Source organism: Tursiops truncatus, chromosome 9 (genome assembly GCF_011762595.2).
Source record: "Tursiops truncatus isolate mTurTru1 chromosome 9, mTurTru1.mat.Y, whole genome shotgun sequence".
Taxonomy (NCBI): domain Eukaryota; kingdom Metazoa; phylum Chordata; class Mammalia; order Artiodactyla; family Delphinidae; genus Tursiops; species Tursiops truncatus.
Window position 1 is genome coordinate 89,289,340 of NC_047042.1, and position 27,340 is coordinate 89,316,679.

Consider the following 27,340-nt stretch of genomic DNA (forward strand, 5'->3'; position numbering starts at 1 on the left):
TTTTTCTAGGTTCCACATATATGTGTTAAATTATATTTGTTTTTCTCTTTTTGACTTACTTCACTCTGTAAGACAGTCTCTAGATCCATCCACGTCTCAACAAATGACCCAATTTTGTTCCTTTTCGTGGATGAGCATTATTCCATTGTATATATGTACCACATCTTCTTTATCCACTCATCTGTCGATGGGCATTTAGGTTGTTTCCATGACCTGGCTATTGTAAATAGTGCTTCAGTGAACAGTGGGGTGCATGTGTCCTTTTGAATTTATGGTTTTCTCTGGGTATATGCCCAGTAGTGGGATTGCTGGATCATATGGTAATTCTATTTTTAGTTTTTTAAGGACCCTCCATACTGTTCTCCAAAGTGGCTGTATCAATTTACATTCCCACCAGCTGTGCAAGAGGGTTCCCTTTTCTCCACACCCTCTCCAGCATTTGTTGTTTGTAGATTTTCTGATGATGCCGATTCTAACTGGTGTGAAATGATACCTCATTGTAGTTTTAATTTTCATTTCTCTAATAATTAGTGATGTTGAGCAGCTTTTCATGTGCTTCGTGGCCATCAGTATGTCTTCTTTGGAGCAATGTCTGTTCAGGTCTTCTGCCCATTTTTGGATTGGGTTGTTTGTTTTTTTAATGTTGAGCTGCATGAGCTGTTTATATATTATGGAGATTAACCCTTTGTCCGTTGATTTGTTTGCAAATATTTTCTCCCATTCTGAGGGTTGTCTTTTCGTCTTGTTTATGGTTTCCTTTGCTGTGCAAAAGCTTTGAAGTTTCATTAGGTCCCACTCGTTTATTTTTGTTTTTATTTCTATTACTCTAGGAGGTGTACCAAAAAATCTCTTGCTGTGATTTATGTCAAAGAGTGTTCTTCCTATGTTTTCCTCTAAGAGTTTTATAGTGTCCGGACTTACATTTAGGTCTCTAATCCATTTTGAGTTTATTTTTGTGTATGGTGTTAGGGAGTGTTCTAATTTCATTCTTTTACATGTAGCTGTCCAGTTTTCCCAGTACCACTCATTGAAGAGACTTTCTTTTCTCCATTGTATATGCTTGCCTCCTTTGTCATAGATTAGTTGACCATAGGTGCGTGGGTTTATCTCTGGGCTTTCTGTCTTGTTCCATTGATCTATGTTTCTGTTTTTGTGCCAGTACCATATTGTCTTGATTACTGTAGCTTTGTAGTATACTCTGAAGTCAGGGAGTCTGATTCCTCCAGCACCGTTTTTTTCCCTCAAGACTGCTTTGTCTATTCAGGGTCTTTTGGGTCTCCATACAAATTTTAAGATATTTTTTTCTAGTTCTGTAAAAAGTGCCATTGATAATTTGATAGGGATTGCATTGAACCTGTAGATTGCTTTGGGTAATATAGTCATTTTCCAATATTGATTCTTCCAATCCAAGAACATGGCGTATCTCTCCATCTGTTGGTATCATCTTTAATTTCTTTCATCAGTGTCTTATAGTTTTCTGCATACAGGTCTTTTGTCTCCCTAGGTAGGTTTATTCCTAGGTATTTTATTCTTTTGGTTGCAATGGTAAATGGGAGTGTTTCCATAATTTCTCTTTCAGATTTTTCATCATTAGTGTATAGGAATGCAAGAGATTTCTGTGCATTAATTTTGTATCCTGCAACTTTACCAAATTCATTGATTAGCTCTAGTAATTTTCTGGTAGCATCTTTAGGATTCTCTATGTATATAGTATCATGTCATCTGCAAACAGTGACAGTTTTACTTCTTCTTTTCCAATCTGTATTCCTTTTACTTCTTTTTCTTCTCTGATTGCCATTGCTAGGACTTCCAGAACTATGTTGAATAATAGTGATGTGAGTGGATTCATTGTCTTGTTCCTGATCTTAGAGGAAATGCTTTCAGTTTTTCACCATTGAGAATGATGCTTGCTGTGGGTTTGTTGTATATGGCCTTTATTATGTTGAAGTAGGTTCCCTCTAGGCCCACTTTCTGGAGAGTTTTTAACATAAATCGGTGTTGAATTTTGTCAAAAGCTTTCTCTGCATCTAATGATATGATCATATGGTTTTTATCCTTCAATTTGTTAATATGGTGTATCACATTGATTGATTTGCATATATTGTAGAATTCTTGCATTCCTGGGATAAACCCCACTTGATCATGGTGTACGATCCTTTTAATCTTCTGCTGGATTCTGTTTGCTAGTATTTTGTTGAGGATTTTTGCATCTATGTTCATCAGTGATATTGGCCTGTAGTTTCCTCTTTTTGTAACATCTTAGTCTGATTTTGGTATCAGGTCGATGATGGCTTTGTAGAATGAGTTTGGGGGTGTTCCTCCCTCTGGTATATTTTGCAAGAGTTTGAGAAGGATGAGTGTTCACTCTTCTCTAAATTTTTGATAGAATTCACCTGTGGAGCCGTCTGGTCCTGGAATTTTGTTTGTTGGAAGATTTTTAATCACAGTTTCAATGTCATTACTTGTGATTGGTCTGTTCATAATTTCAGTCTTGTTCAGTCTTGGAAGGTTATACCTTTCTAATAATTTGTCCATTTTTTCCAGGTTGTCCATTTTATTGGCATAGAGTTGCTTGTAGTAGTCTCTTAGGAAGATTTGTATTTCTGCGGTGTCTGTTGTAACTTCCCCCTTTTCGTTTCTAATTTTATTGATTTGAGTCTTCTCCCTCTTTTTCTTGATGAGTGTGGCTAATGGTTTATCAATTTTGTTTAACTTCTCAAAGAACCAGCTTTTAGTTTTATTGTTCTTTGCTATTGTTTTCTTTTTTTCTATTTCATTTATTTCTGCTCTGATCTTTATGATTTCTTTCCTTCTGCTAACTTTGGGTTTTGTTTGTTCTTCTTTCTCTAGTTCTTTAGGTGTAAGTTTAGATTGTTTATTTGAGATTTTTCTTGTTTCTTGAGGTATGCTTGTATAGCTATAAACTTCCCTCTTAGAACTGCTTTTCCTGCATCCCATAGGTTTTGGATCGTCATGTTTTCATTGTCATTTGTCTCTAGGTATTTTTTGATTGCTTCAGTGATCTCTTAGTTATTTAGTAACGTATTGTTTAGCCTGCATGTATTTGTGGTTTTTACATTTTTGTCCCTGTATTTCATTTCTAATCTCACAGTGTTGTGGTCAGAAAAGATGTTTGATATGATTTCAATTTTCTTAAATTTACTGAGGCTTGATTTGTGACCCAGATGTGATCTATCCTGGAGAACGTTCTGTGTGCACTTGAGAAGAAAGTGTAATCTGCTGTTTGGGGATGGAATGTCCTATAAATATCAATTAAATCTATATGGTCTATTGTGTCATTTAAAGCTTGTGTTTCCTTATTTATTTTCATTTTGGATGATCTGTCCATTGGTGTAAGTGAGGTGTTAAAGTCCCCCACTGTTATTGTGTTACTGTCGATTTCCTCTTTTATAGCGGGTAGCAGTTGCCTTATGTATTGAGGTGCTCCTATGTTGGGTGCATATATATTTATAATTGTTATATCTTCTTCTTGGATTGATCCCTTGATCATTACATAGTGTCCTTCCTTGTCTCTTGTAGCATTCTTTATTTTAAAGTCTCTTTTATCTGATATGAGTATTGCTACTCCAGATTTCTTTTGATTCCCATTTGCATGGAATATCTTTTTCCATCCCCTCACTTTCAGTCTGTATGTGTCCCTAGGTCTGAAGTGGGTCTCTTGTAGACTGCATATATATGCAGCATATATATGGGTCTTGTTCTTGTATCCATTCAGCAAGCCTGTGTCTTTTGGTTGGAGCTTTTAATCCTTTCATGTTTAAGGTAATTATCGATATGTATGCTCCTTTGACCATTTTCTTAATTGTTTTGGGTTTGTTTTTGTAGGTCCTTTCTTCTCTTGGGTTTCCCACTTAGAGAAGTTCCTTTAGCATTTGTTGTAGAGCTGGTTTGGTGGTGCTGAATTCTCTTAGCTTTTGCTTGTCTGTAAAGCTTTTGATTTCTCCATCGAATCTGAATGAGATCCTTGCCGGGTAGAGTAATCTTGGTTGTAGGTTCTTCCCTTTCATCACTTTAAGTGTATCATGCCACTCCCTTCTGGCTTGTGGAGTTTCTGCTGAGAAATCAGCTGTTATGGGAGTTCCCTTGTATGTTATTTGTTGTTTTTCCCTTGCTGCTTTCAATAATTTTTCTTTGTCTTTAATTTTTCCAATTTGATTACTATGTGTCTTGGCATGTTTCTCCTTGGGTTTATCCTGTAGGGGACTCGCTGCGCTTCCTGGACTTGGGTGGCTATTTCCTCTCCCATGTTATGGAAGTTTTTGACTATAACATCTTCAAGTATTTTCTCGGATCCTTTCTCTCTCTCTTCTCCTTCTGGGACCCCTATAATGAGAATGTTGTTGCGTTTAATGTTGTCCCAGAGGTCTCTTAGGCTGTCTTCTTTCTTTTCATTCTTTTTTCTTTATTCTGTTCTGCAGCAGGTGAATTCCACCATTCTGTCTTCCAGGTCACTTATCCGTTCTTCTGCCTCAGTTACTCCACTATTGATTCCTTCTAGTGTATTTTCCATTTCAGTTACTGTATTGTTCATCTGTGTTTGTTTGTTCTTTAATTCTTTTAGGTCTTTGTTAAACACTTCTTGCATCTTCTTGATCTTTGCCTCCATTCTTTTTCCGAGGTCCTGGATCATCTTCGCTCTCATTATTCTGAATCCTTTTTCTGGAAGGTTGCCTATCTTCACTTCATTTAGTTGTTTTTCTGGGGTTTTATCTTGTTCCTTCATCTGGTATATAGCCCTCTGCCTTTTCATCTTGTCTATCTTTCTGTGAATGTGGCTTTTGTTCCACAGCCTGCAGGATTGGAGTTCTTCTTGCTTCTGCTGTCTTCCCTCTGGTGGATGAGGCTATCTAAGAGGCTTGAGCAAGTTTCCTGATGGGAGGGACTGGTGGTTGGTAGAGCTGGGTGTTGCTCTGGTGGACAGAGCTCAGTAAAACTTTAATCTGCTTGTCTGCTGATGGGTGGGGCTGGGTTCCCTCCCTGTTGGTTGTTTGGCCTGAGGCATCCCAACTCTGGAGCCTACCTGGCTCTTTGGTGGAGCTAATGGCGGACTCTGGGAGGGCTCACACCAAGGAGTACTTCCCAGAACTGCTGCCAGTGTCCTTGTCCTCACGGTGAGCCACAGCCACCCCCGGCCTCTGCAGGAGACCCTCCAACACTAGCAGGTAGGTCTGGTTCAGTGTCTCTTGGGGTCACTGATCCTTCCCCTGGGTCCCGAGGTGCACACTACTTTGTGTGTGCCCTCCAAGAGTGGAGTCTCTGTTTCCCCCAGTCCTGTCAGAGTCCTGCAATCAAATCCCACTAGCCTTCAAAGTCTGATTCTCTAGGAATTTCTCCTCCCATTGCCAGACCCCCAGGTTGGGAAGCCTGATGTGGAGCTCAGAACCTTCACTCCAGTTGGTGGACTTCTGTGGTATATGTGTTCTCCAGTTTGTGAGTCACCCACCCAGCAGTTATGGGATTTGATTTTATTGTGATTGCGCCCCTCCTACAGTCTCATTGTGGCTTCTCCTTTGTCTTTGGGTTATCTTTTTTGCTGAGTTCCAGTGTCTTCCTGTCGATTGTTCAGCAGTTAGTTGTGATTCTGGTGTTCTCGCAAGAGGGAGTGAGAGCACGTCCTTTTACTCTGCCATCTTGGTTTGTGGGCTATTCCTATTTTAAATGGTGGTATCTTTTCTATTTGTTAAGTTATGCTTTCTAGTTGTTGTTTTCTGGTGACTAGATCTGAATTGATACTTGTGTGTTTAATCTCACTTCCAGCAATATTGCTCTAGTTCTGTTGATTGTCTCTAGGTACTTTAAAATTTCCTATGAAAATAGTAACAAATCCAATAAGACTATTATTTATTCCTTTCAAATATTTACACCTTAATTTACTTTCCATATTTTATTCCAGTTTTGGGCTTCTACTATAGTGTTAAGTAGAAGTAGTAAAAGTGGCAACCCCTGTCTTGTTCTTAAATCTAAAGGGAACAATTCCAACATTTACCCATTTGTGATTGTACATATTGTAGGGGGTATTTTGGTTATCTTGTATCAAGTTAAGTTAGTTTCCTTTTATTTTAGCTTATTGAATTGGTCTTGAATTTTATTAAGAATTTTTTATGTATCTACTGATGTGAGCATATTTTTTTTCTATAATCTATTAATGCAGTGAATTAAATGTATACACTTTCTATTAAAAATATCATTGCATTCCTGGGATGTACCCAACTTGTTTATGGTGCATTTTTTGAGAGTACTGAGTTTCCTTTGCTAATATTTTGTTTAGGACTTATGCAATCATGAGGAAAATGGGCTCTAATATTTATTTTAATTGATCTAGTTTTGGGTTGTATCAGTCAGAATGAATTATACTGCACCACCGTAAAAACACTTCCAAAATTTTAGTGGCTAAAACATTATACTTTTACTTATTGCTCATGCTACATGCTCATCTCACCTCAGTCACACAGAGACTCAGGATGACAGAGCTTCCACCATCTGGAACATCACCAGTCACCAGGGAGAGAAGGACATAACAAAGCATGCACTGACTATTAAGGACTTTTTCTGGAAGTTACACAAATCATAGCTACTTATATTTCCTTAAGCAAAGCCAGGTCATATGGCCATGGTTCTCATCAAAGAATTAGACAATTGTAATTGTAGGTTTGTCAGAAGGGGAATAACTAAAAGATTGATAAGTAGCTCTAAAGACTGCCATAGTCCACACTTCTGGTAAGAAAACATTTAGTTTTCTATCCTACTCACATACAAAATATATCCCCCTCCACTCAAAGGAATTAATACAAAAGTCCTTTCTAATCATGATATCAATTCCACGGCCCAAGATATTTAAGGAATATAGTGGCTTTGTGCAGTATCTTGGTATTAGGTCTGGATGTGGCTCTTCTTGAGTTGAAGGCCTATAAACTCCTCCAAAATCCAATATGCAGTAATGGAACCAGGACCGATTACTGCAGTAATCATTCTGACAGAGGAAGAATTGGAGTCACAGAGCAAACACTGATCCCAGAAAATAGAGATTTGTCTGTAGCAATTCTGAAAAATTTCCAAAAGACATATTGAGGATTTCCCCCCAAAGTTGGTGGGGAGTGATTCTTGAATAAGCACTGGTTCTCCTCCTTAGGGCAGCTAACTTGTCCAATCTTCTCCCTGGATAATTTTTCTTTTTCTTCTCCCCCCTCCCCTTTTTTTATTACATTATTCTCCTTGGCTGTATCTGAATTGGACATCAGCAAGATGTTCTTCTTGGAACCTGAGCAACTCTCTCAGCTGACTTCTTGCCTATAGATAGTTGGGAGCCCCAGGATCTTTTTAAATATCAAACAGTTATGGTCTACTTTAGTCCAAGCTGTTGATTCTTTTGACAGCACAATTTTCTAAAACATAGTTTTGGCTTCTCTATTTTACTGCAGTCAGCTCTATGAGCAATGACCACACCTAAGTTTCTTTTGAATCACGGTTCTCACTTTGAATATTTCTTTGCTGTCTCTTCCCCTTGCCTCTCTCTCTTTCTCCACTTAGCTATGTATGTCTAAAGCTTGTATGAATGCCTCCATTACTGCAATTGTTGCTTTTACCAAGTATTTAGCCACTACATAATAAAGACCCTCACTCTTCTAGTCTATGGTAAAAACTGTCCTCATTATCAAACATATAAGCCATTGAGCCAATACCACATAGTTAGTGTTGTTTGTTAGCACTCTGTATATCAAGGTACCAGTATCTGTCAGCATAAGCCTGATTCTACCGTGTATGACGTTATGATTTATAATAAGAAGTATAGATCCAGTCTTTGTCCACTGTTCTTGGCACAGAGCTCTTAAAACCCTTGGAATTTCCTTTGAGGAGAGTGATAAATGTGTCTCTTGTTATGTGAATGAGCTGATTTTGGACTAGCTAGTTGCCAGAGCCCTGTGATTAGATGGAGACTTAAAGCCCACCCCACCCCCACTCTACCCCCGCCACACACACCCTGACCTCCAAGGAGGAAAGAAGTGTTGAAGATTGAGTTTAGTTGTCAATGGCCAATGATTTAATCAATTATACCTATGTATTGGAGCCTCCCATAAAAAACCAAAAAGAGGGGGATCAGAGAGCTTCCCAGTTGGTGAACATGTGGAGATGTGGAGAGAGTAGCGTACCTGGAAAAGGCATGGAAGCTCCATGCCCTTTTCCTGTACTTTGCTCTGTGCATTTCTTCCATCTGGATGTTCCTGAGTTACATTCTTTTTTAGTAAACCAGTAATCTCGTAAGTAAAATGTTTCTCTTATTTCTGTGAGCCACTCTAGCAAATTAATCAAAACTAAGGAGGGGGTCTTGGGAACCTCCAATCTACAGCCGGTTGGTCAGAAGCATAGGTGATAACCTGGGCTGGTGACTGGCATCTTTACTGGGGGAGGTGGGGGGCCTTATGGGACTGAGCCCTTAACCTGTGGATTCTGATGCTATCTCCAGGTAGATAGTGGCAGAACTGTGTTAAAATGTAGGATGTTCAGCTGGGTCCAGAGAAATGCTTGTTGGTGGTGTGAGGGGAACCACACACACACACTGGAATTGGATCCAGAAACCCAAAATACTATTGTAGCAAACAATACCCAAATCTTAGGGGCTTAAAATAACAAAGTTTTACAACATTCTTATGATTTGGGGTCGGCTGAGACTCCTCCAAGTCAACCTCACTTGGAGGAACAGGATGATGAAGTCCTCACTTATCACCCTGGCAGGGTAAAGGGAATGTTGCAAACCACATGCTGGCTCTCAATGACTTCCAAACTAATCGACCAAAGCAAATTACGTGCTTGTGTCTACATGCAACAGGATGGGAAGGTGCAGTATTACCACATGCCTGGAAGAAGGAAGAAAAGAATATGAGAAAATATTATGCTATTTACTATATGTATCAAATTAATTTTTTTCAGCTGAAGAAGTATGGCTAAAAGAAAATTGGATGCAAATGTTGGCTCTGATTGTTTCAGCTCTGACCATGCTGGAACCCTCAGGCTAATATGAGCATTGGGTCTTTCTGATAGATGGGGTCCTATTATAATGATGGAAGCATCAAGCCATTAGGCCTGATACCACTAAACATTCCCAACATTGTACTAACTCATGTTATTCCGACTCATGCTCACCAAATTATCTTCTAATAAATTATCTTTCTATGATAGCTTGCTCTCAAGGAAAAAAACACACTAGGGAGATGTGAACAGTCTGTCCCTTTATGGCCATAATTCCCAGTGAAATTTAGTAAATCAGCATTATGCTTTTATATCTTGTGTGAGATTTGTAGCATGAGTTGGCATCACCAAATCTGATTATCTCTGCTACACTGACATGATCAAACTCAGAAAAGTGGTCAATTCCGAGGAAAACTGCTGCTTGAAAATCTGGAGGCAGGGCGAATCAACCAGACATTTTTTTCATTTGACTGAGGACCACATGAAACTGCATTTCTAAAAAATCAAAAACAAACAACAAATCAAAAATCTTTCATTTCTTCAAAAGATGTAAAGTAAAAAAATGTAAGACAAGGAGGTGTGGAAGATCAGAATCTTGTGTTTAGATCAGAATCAGCTGGAGGCTGATTTTCCCCTAGCTACTTCTAGGGGAAAATCTGGGCACTAGATCAGAGACTACAGCTTAAAACAAGTCAAGCAGGAAACAGACACAAGTATAAAGCACAGTGAGGCATTGCTGAGCATGGTGAAAATCAGCCCTGGCTGACGGAAGGAGCCGAGAGCGGACTCAGAACAGGCTCAGCAGATCTCCACTTGGTTCAGAACACCCTCCATCATCCCTGTCCCACTGGCCTTTTTGCTGGTCCTTATACACAGCAAGCTCAATGGATTTTGAATTTGTTGTTACCCCTGCCTGAAATGCGTTCTCACCAAATTGTTCACCATGAATACAAACATGGGCAAGAGGGTAGGTGGGCGAAAGCATGTTCTGGCTGTGTTGGCAAGTTCTGGTGCCCTTTTTGAACCATAATAGTGATAATAAATGCTTAACAAATGCTTAACGAATAAATATGAGAGCAGTAGATGGAAAAATCATTTATTCCTTTCTTAGAAGAGAAGGCCAGTCGTAGAGCCCTTGTTGACACAGCATATTGACAAAGGAGGCAGAGGAACAAAGAGAAACCTGCAGCTATGACATGTCCACAGGTTAATCCTAAGTAGGACTAATCTTCGTAGGCTTATACTGTGGTAAAACACAGGACGATAAATGAGAGTCAGGAAGCTCTGAGTTTGGTGATCTTGCTCAATAGATGGTAAATCAAAGCTAAATTATTGCACAGAATATCTGTGATATGAGTGGCTTCACCACAAGCCAGAAAGAATTCTTGTTAGCCTGGAGTTAGGGCACCTATCTCTAAGATGGTCACATCTCCCTGTTTTCTACCACTAAACTTCTATATCAATCCCTCATAAAGAACAATCTCCATTTAGAGGTGAGTAAAAATAAAAAATGGATTATCTTGTGCCCATCAGACTCAGGTTAAAAGGAAAGACTGAAATATGACCTCTCTCCCCAACAAAAATGAAGTGTATTACTAGGCATCAGAAAAGTACTGGCCAAAAGTTTTTCACAAATTAAAATAATTTGCTTAAGATATGAAATTAAAGGAAAAAATTAAGAACTAAAGAAATCGTCACTGGAAAAAAATAGCTCAAGTAAAACAGGCCAGCTCTCAAATCAGAGATGAAAAAAAGGAGATAAAAATGTAGCTTTCAAAACTCCAGGAAAAAAAATTTCCATCAATAAGGGTATACTGAAATATATTTTAGAATTTTAGAAAATTGGGGAAGGGGTATAGGAAACACAAAAAGAAGTCCAGAAGATATATAGCTATAGAATGAAAAAAATAAATAATACTGGAATAAAATTAAATTACTTTTGAATATAATAAATTATTTTTGAATAAATTCATAACTGTCTCATCTTACAGGGGGAAAATGTATAACCTTTAGCTTTATCTTCTTTTCTGGAGAAAATCATTTACATCTAGTTAGTTTCCTACAAATTAACATCCAACTTTAAAGAGTTGTAAAATGTCTGCTGCTAATCAATGGTGAATCAAAGAAAGGCTTATGTCTCTCCAGTCAGTAGATTCTTAGGCAGGTTTACCCACACAGCATGACAATGAAGATCATGCTGTCATCCTTCTGCCTTAACGTCTATTTGGGATAATCTTTCTTAGCAACTCTTCCTTGTGATAAAAAGTAATCGCCAAATAGTATTTAATTTACATAAATGGTATTAGAATATGAATCTGTGAATTCATTTATTTTTCTCTTTCAATATTATCTCTTTTTTGTATTAGAGAGAGAGAGTGAGTGATATTTTGTTGTTTTTTTTACTAACGCGTGGTATTCCATTAGTGTGTTTTCACAAGGTGCAGAGCTATATTCAGGGAACAGTAAAGAGTTTGATGTGACTGGAACATTAGGTCCACAGAGAGAAATCTAGAAGATAAGGCTGGTAAGGTCAACTAAGGGCAATTTGTAAAGATCACATGTGTTATGTAATGGCATTTTATTGGTGTTGGAGCTGATGATAATGACGTAATACTAAGTTACTGTCCTTAGAAATTCAACCATTTATTCATTAGTTATCCCATTCACCAAATATTTTTAAAGGGTGATATATGAAAAAACAACAGCAGTGTAATAGGCACAAAACAAAATGTGTCACGTAAGGAGACAGGTTTTATTTTCCATTCATCAAAGTGAAAAATATTACCAAGGTGATTCCTTCCTTAGGTGTAGACTTCCTTCACCTTTTTACCTATAAATGCCCTTCTCATTCTTAGGACCTACTATAGCTGCTACATCTTTTGAGTTCTCTCTGATTATCCCAAGCTGGATTAGGCATACAACTACAGTCTTTGGTAGATACTTCCATTATTGCAGTATTGTATTATTACCATGTGTTATTATCACTAGTCTATTTATTTTGTTCCTCATTGAATTTTGTATTGCATCTATTATATTGACTATTTTTGGTAGACACATACCCTATATAAATGTTGGGTGAACTGAAAAATCAGTGAACAAATAGATGAATTCTCTAGGACAGTAACAACAACTGTTACTAGTGTAACGACACTAGTGTAACAACAACAACAACAAAAAAAACCATTATCATTTTTATACCCTTTTGATTATACAAAGGACAGGAAGCCCTGGAAACTGATCTTATGGAAAATAAATGACATGAAAATATTCATTGGAATGTTATGTTGTAATAGCAAAAATTTGAAAAATAAGTCAATACCAAATATTGGCAGATAACCATGTAAATAATGGTATATCAACTGGTTGATACATTATTCATTAAATTACACTACAAACAGTTGCAACAGTATATAACAGTATGGAAAATACTTAAAACATAATTATAAATTCAAAAGCCCAAAGAGTTTATATTCTCAAGAATTTTAATTACATAAATATCTACAAATGTAACAGTCAAATCATGTGCTGATAAGATGAAAGATATTTAACTCTTTTTCTATTTATGTTATATAATACTTTGAATATATATGCTTAAGAATTTCATTGAAATAATCCACAATTATCTGAAGAATAGAAGGTGCTAAAGAAAAATTTGAAGTACAAATTATTGGAAATAAATCATGTTTTAACTGGACATTGTCTATTGGCATCATTAATAGAAATAAAAATGATTATTAATCATATTTCAAGTAAAGTGCAATTTATATTATCTTAGAATTATAGCAAACTAAGATATTTAGGCTACTGGTTAATTAAACATCAGGTTTATCACTTCTATTCATCTTACCCCAAATTTGGAACTGAGGAAGCTAAGCTTCCCTCTTCTCTCAAATTAAGGGATTTTCAAAAGATGAACATATTAGAAATCAAGTATATTGCTGCTTTATTCTGTGCTATTACCTCCTTGGAAATATTCTGATACCTTTTCTTATCAGGATAAGAAATTTTTTTCCATATTCAAATTCTAAGTCATGTTTGTGATTCCTTCTGTGTGAAAAATAAAGCCAATAAATGCTTAATTAAAATATTTACACATCAGAAAAACACCTCTGAAGTTTTATTTGTGACATCATACCATTTATCTCTCTATCTTTTGTCCTTGTGTTGAGCAGGCAGATCTCAGAGTCCAGGGAGAGTCTGCAGGACAGAGTAGCAGAGAAAAGAGAGGTGCAAGGAGAGAGATCTCTGAAGACCTACAGAGGGCCTCCCTTGAGTATTCAACTGAATACTGATCAGCACATCATGCCAGGGAACTAACTGAGGCCAGGGAAAGAATCACTCATCACCACTTAAAAGGATAAAAGGTAAGACTATTCATTGCTCATACAGGGCAGGGAACAGTGCTTGTTTCCCTGGAGATTCTGATGATTTATGAGCCATTGTATAGAATATACAGAGGCTCTTTTCTCATTAATGAGGATTTAATTAGACTGAGCAGTGCTCTGGTCTCACCTAACAAATCTTAAAAGCTGCAATCAATAGGATCAAACTATCTTCAAGTAATTTAACTGCATTCCAGAACAAAACTAAATGCTATCTATAGAAACATGAAAATAACGAGCATCCAATAAGGTAAAATTCACAGTGTTTTAATTCAATCAAAAATTACTAGGCATGCAAACAAACAAGGAAATAAGACCCATAACAAGTATATAAATCAGTTAATTAAAACCTGCCCAGAACTGAAACAGTTGTTAGAATTAGCAGACAAGTACATTATAACAGTTATTATCACTACAACAAACTGGAGTTAACAGACTACTAGAGATGAAAATGCAATGTGTTCAAAAAACTTAAGTAGAGGCATAGAAGGTGGCAACAAGACCCAAATCAAACTACTAGAAATGAAAACTACAATATATGAGGTGAAAATACACTGGGTAAAATCAAAAGAAGATTAGACCTTGTAAAACAAAATATTAATGAACTTGAAGGCATAGCAATAGAAGCTAAGCAAGGAAAACAAAAACATAAAAGAGAATGAGGGAGGGGCTTCCCTGGTGCCGCAGTGGTTGAGAGTCCGCCTGCTGATGCAGGGGATACGGGTTCATGCCCCAGTCCGGGAAGATCCCACATGCCGCGGAGCAGCTGGGCCTGTGAGCCATGGCCACTGAGCCTGCATGTCCAGAGCCTGTGCTCCGCAACGGGAGAGGCCACAACAGTGAGAGGCCCATGTACCGAAAAAAAAAAAAAAAAAAAAGAGAATGAGGGAAAATGAACAGAGTCTCAGTGAACTGACCTGTAGGACAACTTTAGGAGACCTAATATACCTGTAAATAATGTCCATAAAATGATTAAACTAAATATAACTGCTCTAACTATGCCAATTAATAGGCAGTGATTGTCAGAATGGATAAAAAAGCAAGATCCAACTATTTGCTGCCTACAAGAAATGCACTTCAAATAAAAAGACAAAAATAAGTTATAAGTAAATGGATATGAAAGCTATACCATGCTACTTTCAAGTGAAGTTAGAGTGACCATATAAATATAAGATAAAGTATATTTCAGATCAAAGAATATTATTAGCAAAAAAAGTTATTACATAATATTAAAACGGTAATCTCATCAACTGGACATAATAGTCCCAAACATTTATACACTAATAACACAGTTTTGAAATATATGAAGCAAAACTTATAGAACTGCAAGGAGAAATAGAGAAATCCACAATTATAGTCAGAGATTTCAATATCTCCCTCTATATAATTGACAGGAGATGCATACAAAATTATTAAGGATATAGAAGATTTGAACACAATCAACAAACAACCTAACTGATCATTTTAAAACACACTACTGGGCTTCCCTGGTGGCGTAGTGGTTGAGAGTCCGCCTGCCGATGCAGGGGACATGGGTTCGTGCCCCGGTCCGGGAAGATCCCACATGCCACAGAGCGGCTGGGCCCGTGAGCCATGGCCACTGCGCCTACGCGTCCGGAGCCTGTGCTCTGCAACGGGAGAGGCCACAACAGTGAGAGGTCCGCGTACCGCAAAAAAAAAAAAATATATATATATATATATAAAATAAATGAGAGAGGTGACATCACTGAAGGAAGATTCTATAGATATTAAAATGATGATAATGAAATACTATTTCTTTAAAACTTAAAGACAATAAATTCAACCACTTAGATGAATGGACAAATTCTTTGAAAGACACAATATATCAATACTCACTCATAAATAAATAATATGAATATATGATGTCTATTAAGGAACTTAAATTTGTAGTTAAAAACATTCTTACAAGGAAAGTCCAGTCCTAGATGGCTTCACTAGGGAGTCAACCAATCATTTCAGGAGTAAATAATGCTCATTCTATACAAAGTCTTCCAGAAAATTGAAATGGACAGAATGTCCCCTGTCTTAGTCTGCTCAGGCTGCCATAACAAAGTACCATGGACTGAATGGCTTAAACTACAGAAATTTGTTTCTCACAGTTCTGGAGGCTGGGAAGTCCAAGATCAAGGTGCTAGCAAGGTAGGTTTCAGTCTGAGTCCTCTTCTCTTGGCTTGTAGGTCGTCACCATCTCATTGTGTGCTCACATAACCTCTTCTTTGTGCATACTTGAGGAAAGGGAAGGTAAGAGAGAGGGAGGGAGAGAGAGGGGGAGAGAGAGAGGGAGAGGGAGGGAGAGAGGGAGAGAGAGGAAGAGAGAGGGAGAGAGAGAGAGAAGGCTCAAGATCTCTGGAGTCTCTTCTTATAATGGCACTAATCTTATCATGAGGGCCCCACTCTAATGACCTCATCTAGCCTGAATTACCTCCTAAAATACCCACCTTCAAATACAATCACATTGAGGATTAGGCTTCAACATACAAATTTGGGAGGGACACATTCAGTCCATATTACCTCCCAACTCATTCTACAAAACCAATATTACCTTGGTACCAAAACTAGACAAAGATATTTTTAAGTAAAGATAAATACCCCTCATGAACATAAATGCAAAAATATAGTAAATTTTAATAGTAAAAACGTAGTAAAAGAATTGAATCTAACAATGTATAAAAAAAGACAATGCATCATGATCAAGTGGAGTTTACCACAGGAGTGCAAGATTGGTTTATCATTGAAAGGATCAGTCAATGTGACACAACATACTAACAAACCAAAAAAAGAAGAAAATATCTGACAATTGCAGTCCAATACAGAAATGTATTGGACTAAATTCAACTTCCATTTCTGATTAAAAAAAAAAAAAACTCTTAGTAAACCAGGATTAGAAGGAAACTTCTGCAACCTGATAAAAGGCTTCTATGAAAAACTGACAACAAATTTTTATGTATTATGATTTTGGTTCTGACTACAGGTCAGTGTTCCATTACTAAAATTCATCCAACTGTTCACTTAAAATGGGTAGCTTCTATTTTATATAAATGATATGTCAGTGAGGCTGGGGAGAAGTCAAGGAATAAAATCTCTCACGCAGAATATTCCTTTACGTTGAATGGTCAACACATATATTTCCATTGAAAGGGAATTCACAACCACAAGCAAAACACAAAAACCTATTTCACTTTAAAACAATACAAATCATGCTATTCCTTTCATCAAAACAAATAGGTGTCCCTGCAGCTTCTTCCTAAGGATTTTCATCCTATTTTCTTCAGTGACATTGTCCTGTCAACAGTTCATCATATTTTGTTGTGTTAAGACCTTTCACAATGTTATAAATTTTTGTGCATCAACAGTATCGTAATAACCCATTTACACACATACTACAAACCTTTGCGCCTAATTATTTTATTTCTTCCATTAGATGAACAAATGCCCCATGTTACTTCAAAATGCCTATGTCCTGGAGAGTTTTATACACTTTATTTACACTGCCTCAACAAAATGATTAGCGAAGAACGGCCATCATCAAAAAATCTACAAACAACAAATGCTGGAGAGGGTGTGGAGAAAAGGGAACCCTCTTGTGCTGTTGGTGGGAATGTAAATTGATACAGCCACTATGGAGAACAGTATGGAGGTTCCTTAAAAAACTAAAAATAGAACTACCATACGACCCAGCAATCCCACTACTGGGCATATACCCTGAGAAAACCATAATTCAAAGAGAGTCATGTACCCCAATGTTCATTGCAGCTCTATTTACAATAGCCCGGAGATGGAAACAACCTAAGTGTCCATTGACAGACAAATGGATAAAGAAGATGTGGCACATATATACAATGGAATATCACTCAGCCGTAAATAGAAACGAAATTGAGTTATTTACAGTGAGGTGGATGGACCTATAGAGTCTGTCATACAGAGTGAAGTAAGTCAGAAAGAAGAAAACAAATACTGTATGCTAACACATATATATGGAATCTAAAAAAATGGTTCTGAGGAACCTAGGGGCAGGACAGGAATAAAGATGCAGACATAGAGAATGGACTTGAGGACACGGGGAGGGGGAAGGGTAAGCTGAGATGAAGTGAGAGAGTGGCATTGAGATATATACACTACCAGATGTAAAATAGATAGCTAGTGGGAAGCAGCCGCATAGCACAGGGAGATCAGCTTGGTGCTTTGTGACCACCTAGAGGGATGGGGTAGGGAGGGTGGAAGGGAGATTCAAGAGGGAGGGGATATGGGGATATATGTATTCATATAGCTGATTCACTTTGTTATACAGCAGCAGCTAACACAACAATGTAAAGCAATTATACTCCAATAAAGATGTTAAATAAATAAATAAATTATATATATATAAAAAAAAGTCTTAGCACTATTACATGATAGTGTCCCCAGGCAGAACCTGAAGTCTTGTTGGAACTAAAACTGGCAGAAGCTATTGCTATCTTTATCCAGTTACAGATGAGACAACAGAGAGATGTCAATTCAAGGAGTTAACAGAAGGACTAGCTGGTCTTGTTAATGCAACACAGATGAAAAGAGTCATTTTGTTATAAAGCAGAAACTAACACACCATTGTAAAGCAATTATACTCCAATAAAGATGTTAAAAAAAAAAAGAAAGAAAAGAGTCAAGGGTAGTCACAGGGTACAAAAGTAAATAATCAATTCATAAAAACAAGGAAATTAGGGCAAGTGATATAAAGACCAGGGAAAGCACTAACCTGAGAATGGAGGAATGTTAATAAGACCAAACAAAGAATCAGAAAGTGGTGTCTACAAAAGTAGAAGAATTGAGGACTAAGAAGTCAACAAGTCACTGGAATCTTCAGAATCATATACAAAAATAAAGAGGATACGGGGAAACAGGGATTAAGCTTGAGAAAGTGTGCCTGGATAGACATGTTATTTGCAGATAATTCCTCCCAATTTTCTAACTGTAATCCATGCCTCAACTCAGATAGGTCCTGCTGACCTAGGAAGCCTTTGGATCAGAAAACAAGTGACAGGTTTATAGAATGAGAGGAGGAGAGTCAGGACAAACAACGTAATGAAAATAATCCTTCTAGATGAATTCTCAAGCCACTCATGTCCAAACCAGGTATCTTTCCTACTTTCAATTTTTGCTTCTGTCCTGTGTTGTAACTTTTCTTGGTACCACCGTGTAAAACTCTGTTATTGATTCTCGCCTGCTCATCCCCTGATTCAGTTCCGTGGATGGTAGACTAAAGTTGTACCTGATTTAAGGATGTGGCTAGAATCTGGCTGAATCTCGCCTTCTTACTCAGCCCAGTCCCGACCTCATAGTGGCAGCAGACATTGTACATTGACAAGATGTATTGTTTGGAAGACCTTTCTTAGACTTACAGAGTGCTTGGTAGAGGTATGTCCTGGTTGTTAATATTAATATAAATACAGGCATTAATACTGTACCAGAATCCAAATGAACACATTTTAGGCAACAGGGCTAAGAGCCCTGATCAAACTGGGCATAGAAGAGGCCAGAATTAAATGATGCCTCTAACCATGATTCACTTGAATAAGATGCAACTGCGTAAAATAGAAGAATATAACTTAGGACAGAAAGAGAAATTCTGATTTGGGAAGTTGTATAGAGTTCAGAAAAGCTGAGAAAACTCAGAGAATCACTGAGTTCTTTATCCCCCCACCCCCCACCTTACTCTATGGTGTAACCAAAACTTACCTTAAAATGCCATCATTCATTGTTCTTATTAATATGTTTTCTATTTTGTTATTTTTATGAATCTGTTCACACTTAAACCTATTACAGGACCACTGGTTATTAGTGGTAATTTAAAGGGACATTTCCTCGCAGGTGTGTTCTTAATTGAGGTCACTGTCAGCAGCTCAAGTTCGGTGGCCCTGACCACTAGGGAGCATTCTGTTGGTCTTTGCATGGGATTGTGCCTATTAGGTCTGTTTCTTGAGCTGTAGATCACCCACCAACTGCAGCCACTGTATCTAAGTAATGTGCTTCCTCATTAGATAAAATATATTATTTCTTGGTCTCCCCACACCCAAAACATACTCCATTTTCATAAAGACTCTGTAAGTCAATGTTCGGAGAATACAGAAGGCATGGATGAGGTATGAAACTGAGGCTGTAATAAATATACAAAGTGATTTATGGAGAGTCAGTCAACAGGCACTCTGCCTCCTCTCTGAGGAATTTTTTGTAGTTTTACTCATAAAAATGAAAAATACATGCAGTGGATAGTGAACTGGAAAATGTATTTAAAGGAATAATTTGTTTTATATCAAAGGGCAAAAAAAAAAAAAAACAGCCAGGAGGCCACTATACTGTTCCTGCCTTTTAATTCCAAAATGGAATGAGACTATCAGACAGTAAATCTGTTTTAAAGTGATTTTTTTCTTAAGGGAGAAGCTAGGAGAGACACAGAGAGAGGGATATTTTAACCTTAGGAGAGTAAAGGAAAATACTTGCAGTAATCTAAAATTGTTATTCTATTTATGTCTAAAATAAATGCATTGCTGGACAATCTCACTGAGTAAAGCTCTGTTCTGGAGCCGTATTGCTGTCGTAAAGCCCAAAGCTGCTGCCTTCCTTCCCCTATTCCATTTCTAGAAGTTGTGCTGTTACGATGCCGCAGAGCTCACAGATGGTACCAGGCAGTATGGTGGGGGTTATTCAAGTCTCACTCCTGCCTCGTACACCCCTGAGAGTGACTGTAGAATGGAGGCCATGATTAGAGGGTGGAATCCAGCGACCATTATCCCTGCTTATGTTATTAATTAGGAGCCCTCTGCACATAAGCAAGATGTGCAGAGGAGCCTGTTATTAATGTAACAAAGAGATCTTTTCAGTATCTGCAATTCACACACACATTAGTTCGGAGGCATTCCCAGAAACTGTTAGTTCCAGTAAAATCAAGTTGTTTAGAACACATGGTCAGGTTTTTCTCATTTCCCCTCCTCTGGGCAAGGCATGCGGAAATGAGTTATTGAGGGAGAATTTAGGACTAGTGATACTATTAATTCATACATGTGTAGCGTTCTTAACAGTTTACAAAACACATACATACACGTTACCTCATTAATCTTCACAACCATGTGAGACAGATTACTAACATTATTGCCATTTTTTACAAATAAGAGAAATGAAGTCTCTCAAGCATCAGAAACTTACCAAGACCCCACGGCTTTTAAACAGTGGAGCTGGAGTTACCGTATGTATTTTTTTAATTGCAAGTTCAGGGGGACCGGCTATACCAAATTAAAAGTAACCAACGAGCCCCCAAACTGGATAATACCCATCTATTATTAGGCGTAGCCCTATCTGATCACAAAGTGATCTTTGCTGAACACCAGACGTCCATTCTAGGCATAGAAGCAAGGGACATTCTGAGCACTTGATGTCTTTTAGAGCAGCGCCCCTCAGATCGTGGCTCCCATACTGCTGCTTGTCTGCTGTTTGTAACTGGTGCGCAGTGTGATAAACACCAAAGCTAAGAGCAAAGCATTTGGAACATTTCATGGCAATTTGGCAGTCATTTTATGGCTGTTGAATAATTAAAAAATGGAGGCCTGTATTCTGTATGTCCTTTTAAAAAAGTTTTATTTTCCTATTAATTTATGTTTATTGTATTTCACAAAAGGATCAGGCCACAACAGAATGGGAGGAGTAGTGATCCCTCTCCCAGTTTTGCACAGGAAGTACTGCTGTGTCCTGCCAGATAGCATGCCTGGGTTCCAGTTCATCAGGGCGTCCTAGGGAGGCTCTGTTCTACTCTATTGAAACACTTAACATGGGTTCTCCCTGAGGGCCCCTTTCTCGTTGTTTTCTGAAGATCTGCGTTTGCAAGAAGCATGTCCTTCAGGGTCTTTAATGCCCACTTCTGAAGAGTGGTTGTGTCAGTTCTGCTGCATAACGAATTACCACAAATTTAGTGACTGAACGCCACCCGTTTAATATCTCCCGGATTCTGTAGGTCAGAAGGCTGAGCACGACAGGACTGGATTCTCTGTGCAGGACCTCACAAGGCTGGCACCACGGTGCTGGCAGGGCTGCAGGCTCATCTGAGGTGCTCTTCCAAGCTTATTCAGGTTGTTGGCAGAACCCAATTTCTTGCAGGACTGAAGGCTCTGTTCCTTGCTGGCTGTCAGCGGCGCTCATTCTAGAGGCTGCGCTCAGGTCTCAGCCACGTGGCCCTCCTCCAAGGCAGCTTGCAACATGTTTACTTGCCTTCTTCCAAAACAGTAGGAGAGGGATTCCAACATTTGACCCTCTTTTCACCTTTTCACCTGATTCAATCAGGCCCATCCAGGATAATCTCCTTTCTGGTTAACTCGAAGTCGACTGATTCGTGACCCAATCACGCGAGTGATATCCTGTCATGGTCCCTGCTCCCAACCATACTAAAGGGGAGAGAATTATACAGGGTATGTACACCAGGGGTGAAAATTTGGGGGACATCTGCCAACCACAATGGTCAACATGTGATTAAAAAAGCACACCAAGAAAATATATTGCTTTGTGAACTTGTCTTAACTACTCTCTTTGAAGAGGTTACCGAAAAATATTATTAATTAAAATGTGTAATTTTCCATTCATGTTGAATTACACTAATTCCATGCCTGTGTGTGCCCTCCGTTTCACAACAGGAGGAATCATCTGTCCCAAGAGGCATTTTGATCTTCAAATACCAAAGTAACAGAGGTCACTAACGCCTTCATGCAGCAAACCCAGACTCTTCAATGTTTTCTACTGTGGCACTGCCAGATCGCTGGAATTATACTCATTATAGCCAGTAGTTATCAGATTATGGGACTATAAGTGGAATAGAGCACGTAATCTTAGGATGAGGTCAGGAAAATCAGGCTCTGAAACTAACAAGACCGACACACAGCACAACCATGCATGCCAGCGTCTGTAACTCATCCTGCAGTGGGTTTTTTCAGAGAGTTTACTTCTGGGTTTAAGGCACCAAAAATCAAAAACACACAAAATAAAAATAACATAAACTAATCTGCAGTCGTGGAAATCACAATAGTTCTACTTGGACACTGATAAAAATTGCTGAAATCATTGAAAACTAGCAATTTTCCTTGTGCCTATAGTACTACCTAAAGATAGTGAAGCTCTAAATTATTACCTTAAGAAATCAATACCTTTGGTATTTTCATCCCCAGTAGAAAGGAGTATCACCAGAGCGTTAGTAAGTATTCTCTTAATACCATTTAATGCCATTCAGTGGCAATAGGCACTAATAGTTTATGATACTTTTGAAAGGAATATTTTATTATTTCATGGACATACTTTTATTTACTGTAACCTTAAGGTCTCAAAACAACCTTCTCATTAAGGTTTGTTTTGACAAGTTGATTGTCCTAATTGAAAAAGAAAAGTTTTTTTTTCTAATAATTAGAACTCTTTTGTGCAGGTAACAGAAATTACTAACTAAAATAAGCAAAAAAGTGGGGGCAGTTATTAAGAGGGTGGCAAAAGATAATTCTTAAAAAGGTATATACACATGGCTCTTACATAGAGGTAGAATAAACACATGTCAAAGATTTTAAGTCATTAATTAATGAGGGAAACAATAGATGTTGCGTCTTGTTCAAAAGAGAACTCCAAGAACCACACATTTATAGTCATGCAAGGAGTGCTGAGACAAATACAAGTGTGTGGAAGTTACTCTTAGAAGAATAAATGGAATTTTTGAGCTGAGCAACAAAACCTGAGCTTCTCTGGACTCTACCAAAGTATAACCAATACATGAGACCCATCCAGAAAGAAGCAAGTGAATTATTTAGCATTAACATTAATGTAGACCGTCACGTAATCAAATCAGCCATATCAATGGGCTGCAGCTAAGGATAGAATTACAAAACTGAACTCTCTTTCTCAGTCCAGCTTTGCCAGTCCAGTGATCTTATATAGATTAAGGCTTGGATTTATCTGCTTATTGTTTGGTATGAAAATTAGACTTACAACTTCTTTAAACTTTCTAAGTTATCCTATTGTAGGCACAAACCAATGCATCTTTTTACTCAACCTTCCCTTCCCTAAAGACTGCCTTCCTGGTCCAGATTTGCTAACAGAAGGGGACACTGCAGGAACATCTTGACAATTGAGACATTGTTAGTCTAATTACTTCTATCACACTCCTGCTTCACCTTCGCCCTCCCCCATTTCTTGGAGAAGCATCTGCTAAATGTCAGTAGTTAAGATGTGTCAGACAGAATCCAGAACTGCATAGCTTAGTTTGTTGGGAGGCAGCCAGAGAGGAGAAGAGGAAGAAAAATATTTCTTTTAAATTCTCTTTTTCAGATGCCATCTGATTATTTTACAAAGAGAGAAGAGTCCAACAAAAATGGAAAGAGAGGTTATTTGTGTACCTGTGTGAATATGTGTGAGCATATTGTGTGTGTGTGTGTGTGTGTGTGTGTGTGTGTGTGTATGAAACAGAGAGAGAGAGATTTTCCAATCAGGCAAGGGTACGGGTATACACACATCCGGGAAAAAGCATGACATCGTTGGCAAGATTTATATGCCTGTTAATGAGTTAATGTTTTAATGGTTTTTTAAATAGGGTGGAGAATGGAACACACATAAAACTCAGCATACCACTTGTCTCCATCCCTGATGGATCAGACATTAAAATTTAGCTACTGAACTAGATGCCAGTTATCTATATGTCTATTTGGGGATGATATCTGTTACTAGCTGGTGTGATCAAAATCTCATATACTATCTATTCAATGCAAAACTGGTATAAAAGCCAAAATTTCTCTCATCTACAATGAACGTTTCCCACAGTCTCTTTACGTGTGTAATAGGGCTATCACCAACAGTAAAGCAGGAATTCTTTCCTCAGTCTCTCATAGGAATGGCTACTTCACTGAAGCAATCAACATTTTAGTGTCTGTGGAGAAATCATTTAGGGAAGAAAGATCTGTTTGTTCAAATGCCACCCTAGTATGCATGTTCCTAGTATGCATGTTAAAGTCCCGTAGAATAGTGGTTCTCAACTTGGGGTATCCAGAGGACAAGCCCATTTTTAAAACCCCACAGCTGATTCTCATCTGTACCAGGCTTCAGGAACCACTTTAGAGACTTTTGCTCCCTTTGAGCTGCCGTACATGTAATATCAGTACTCACTGCTGGCAAGTGGAACATATGCACACTACGGGATGGGTACATACAAAGGGGAGAAAATAGTTTTTGAAAAAACAAGTAATATAGTTAAATACAAATTATTTAATAACTTCATCAGTGGATAAAAACAAAAGCGAGGAAAAGAATAAAAACAAGTAACTACACATTAATTCCCTGTACCTAAACTTATCATTAATTTTGACCACTACTGACCCCTATTTCTCCTCACCAGACTGAACACACAGCACTCTGTAATCTCAGCGAGGGCATGGACTTTGTCATACTCTGCTGTAATTTTCATGGTTTAGAACAATCTCAAGCATAGAGTATTGACTTAATAAGTATTTGTTGAATGAAAGAATTGTGTTCTCAAAGTCAAATCATCTGGGGAGGCAACTGCTCTGACTTAGACACAATCCTCGGGTTTTTACATCTTGGAGATTTTTTTCCCCCCATGTAAAAGCTTCACTACTCTAATCAATGATTACATCACAAATACCTTCCAAACCTTGCCTTCCTCACTCCCAGTAATCAGGGCCACATGTGAGCTATTCTATTCCATAATGTCCGTTCCTCTGCCTCTCACATCTAAATCCCTCTGTGCTCCCTAATGCAAGAAACTTTCCATCAAACTTATTTTCTGCTCCAAGATCTGAATTCTGTTTTCCGGGGCCCATAACAAAGATAAAAAAAAAAAAAAGTGGTTAAATGTACTTTGTTTCCACTACCCTCCCCCAGGCATTCTTCTTTAAGATATTTTTTTCCCAATCGAAAGAGGTTCCTTTTGGGTATGAAATCCCTCGCTTCCCTCTTCCAGCTGTAGCAGACATTAACAAAATCGAGCTTCCGCTTACTTTTCTGGTTCCTATAATTTACCATTTGGCTCAGGCTTGTGGTTGAAATGGCTCTGAATTATTCAAGGGAACAGTGTGTTTTCCTTTCTCTGAATGGTTTACAACATTTAATAAAACAACTTAGTCACTCACTTAAAGCTATTTATTGGACACCTACTATGCTCCAGGCACTGGGGATATAAGTTGGATAAGGCACAGACAGTCTCTGGATGCTTTCTAGAGAAAGAGGCATACAAGTAAATCAATGTGAAAACTACTCTGGTGGAAATATAGATTTAGTCCATGGCAGCATAGAAGAGGGATCTCAAAATGTGACAAGACTCTAAAGAAAGACTGCTTAGAGGAAGGAGGATTTGAATTGAGGTTTTGAAGACATGAAAGAGCTACATGATAAGTATGTGTGTGTTGGAGGATGTAAGAAGCTCAACGTAAATAGAATGACAGTATTAGGTATGAAAGTGTGAAATGTAGGAAGACTTTCTTGGGAAACTATAGTCTGGTACAGCTGGAAAATACATGGAAGTGTGAAAGGGGGTTGGATAAGTAAAAGCAGTAGAATGAGATGAAGAATATATGGCAGTTAAACAGAAATAGATAAACTGATCAGTAGTGAGTCCAGAAATCAGCTTAAGTATAATTCAGTATGTGACAAAATTACTATTTCAAATCTGAAAAAAAATTGATTATTCAATAGCGGCTTGGGCAACTGGCTAGTCATTTTGGCAAAAAAATCAAATTATAGTTCTAGCTCACTTCTAGTAGCAAATGAAATTCCAGGTAACTCAAAATGCAAAAATCAAACCATAAAGTCTTTTGATTATTTTACTAGAGATTGCGAATAATCCTTTCTAGGACATGATACCAAAAGTAAGAAAATTGTTGAACATTTTGCTGAGTTTTAAAAGAAGAACAAGAAATTTTGCATGTCATAAAACAGCTTAAGAAGTTTAAGGTACAACTGATAAAATGGAAATATGTATCTGCAACATATTTTAATAGTAATTATATGGGTAGCTACTGTTATTTTATTAAGTGCCGAACCATCTTTCAGCATTTATATACATCGTTTAATATTCACAACAACTCTGTACTCTTATTTTACAAATAAAGGAATCGTGAAGCAGAGTGATCTTGCTATAAGTCTCAGAGCTAGTAATTCTAGGAACTGCAGTTCACACTAAGCTTGCATTGATTCCAGAGTCTGTGCGCTTAACAACTATAATACTGACTTGTAAGAGGTTAACTACCTATTTATACAAAATTCATACAGATCAATGAGGACCAAAAAAAAAAAGAATGTACCAAAGAAAAATGGGTAAAATATAAGAACAAAGGAAACTTCTCTCTCCTTCTCTCCTGCCCTGACGTCTTTATCACTCATATGTTGTCATATATATACAAATTGGCACTAAATAGTAAAAAAAAAAAAAAAATCTAAAACTAAAATTGAAAAAGTTGGAAAAAAGGTATTACTTTTTACCCATCAGACTGACAAAGATTAAGAAGACTAACTGTATCTGTTTTGAAGAAAATGTGAAGGGAATATGCTCACTGTTTATTTTTAGTGAAAGTGTAAATATGTATAAACTTCTGGAGAGTATTTTGGAGACACTTATCAAAGTTTTAGTTGTACATATACTTTGACTCAGCAGTCACATCCAGGAATATTTCATAAATTGATGACTCAATAAGCATGAAAATATACAAGATAATATACAATGAGTTCATCACAGTGTTATTTATACTATTACAAAGACTGGAAACAATTGAATGTCCACTCTTATGAGATTGACTAAATACAGCGTGGCCATATATTCTGTTTTCTTTTAACCAGTGCACTTCTCTATTGCCATTGAAAATGATATTAGCATCTGACATTTAATGTCATATGTAACATAGTAATGAGTATAAAAGGCAATATAAAAAACAGGTTATGAAATACAACTACTT

At 37.6% G+C, this 27,340-nt stretch overlaps 1 long non-coding RNA gene across 2 annotated transcripts in view; it reads left to right on the plus strand.

Annotated features, from left to right (window-relative positions):
• Nucleotides 1-5,055: 5,055 nt before the first annotated feature.
• The window catches only part of LOC109552638 (uncharacterized), a 34,937-nt gene continuing 12,652 nt past the window's right edge, over nucleotides 5,056-27,340 (plus strand). The window contains exons 1-3 of one of the 2 annotated variants that reach the window (XR_002179517.3): nucleotides 5,056-5,183; nucleotides 13,158-13,349; nucleotides 16,810-20,395. This is a non-coding gene — a long non-coding RNA (uncharacterized lncRNA). Of the gene's footprint in view, nucleotides 5,184-13,157; nucleotides 13,350-16,809; nucleotides 20,396-27,340 lie in introns of those variants that run through there. The other variant, XR_012334090.1, reaches the window with a different exon arrangement.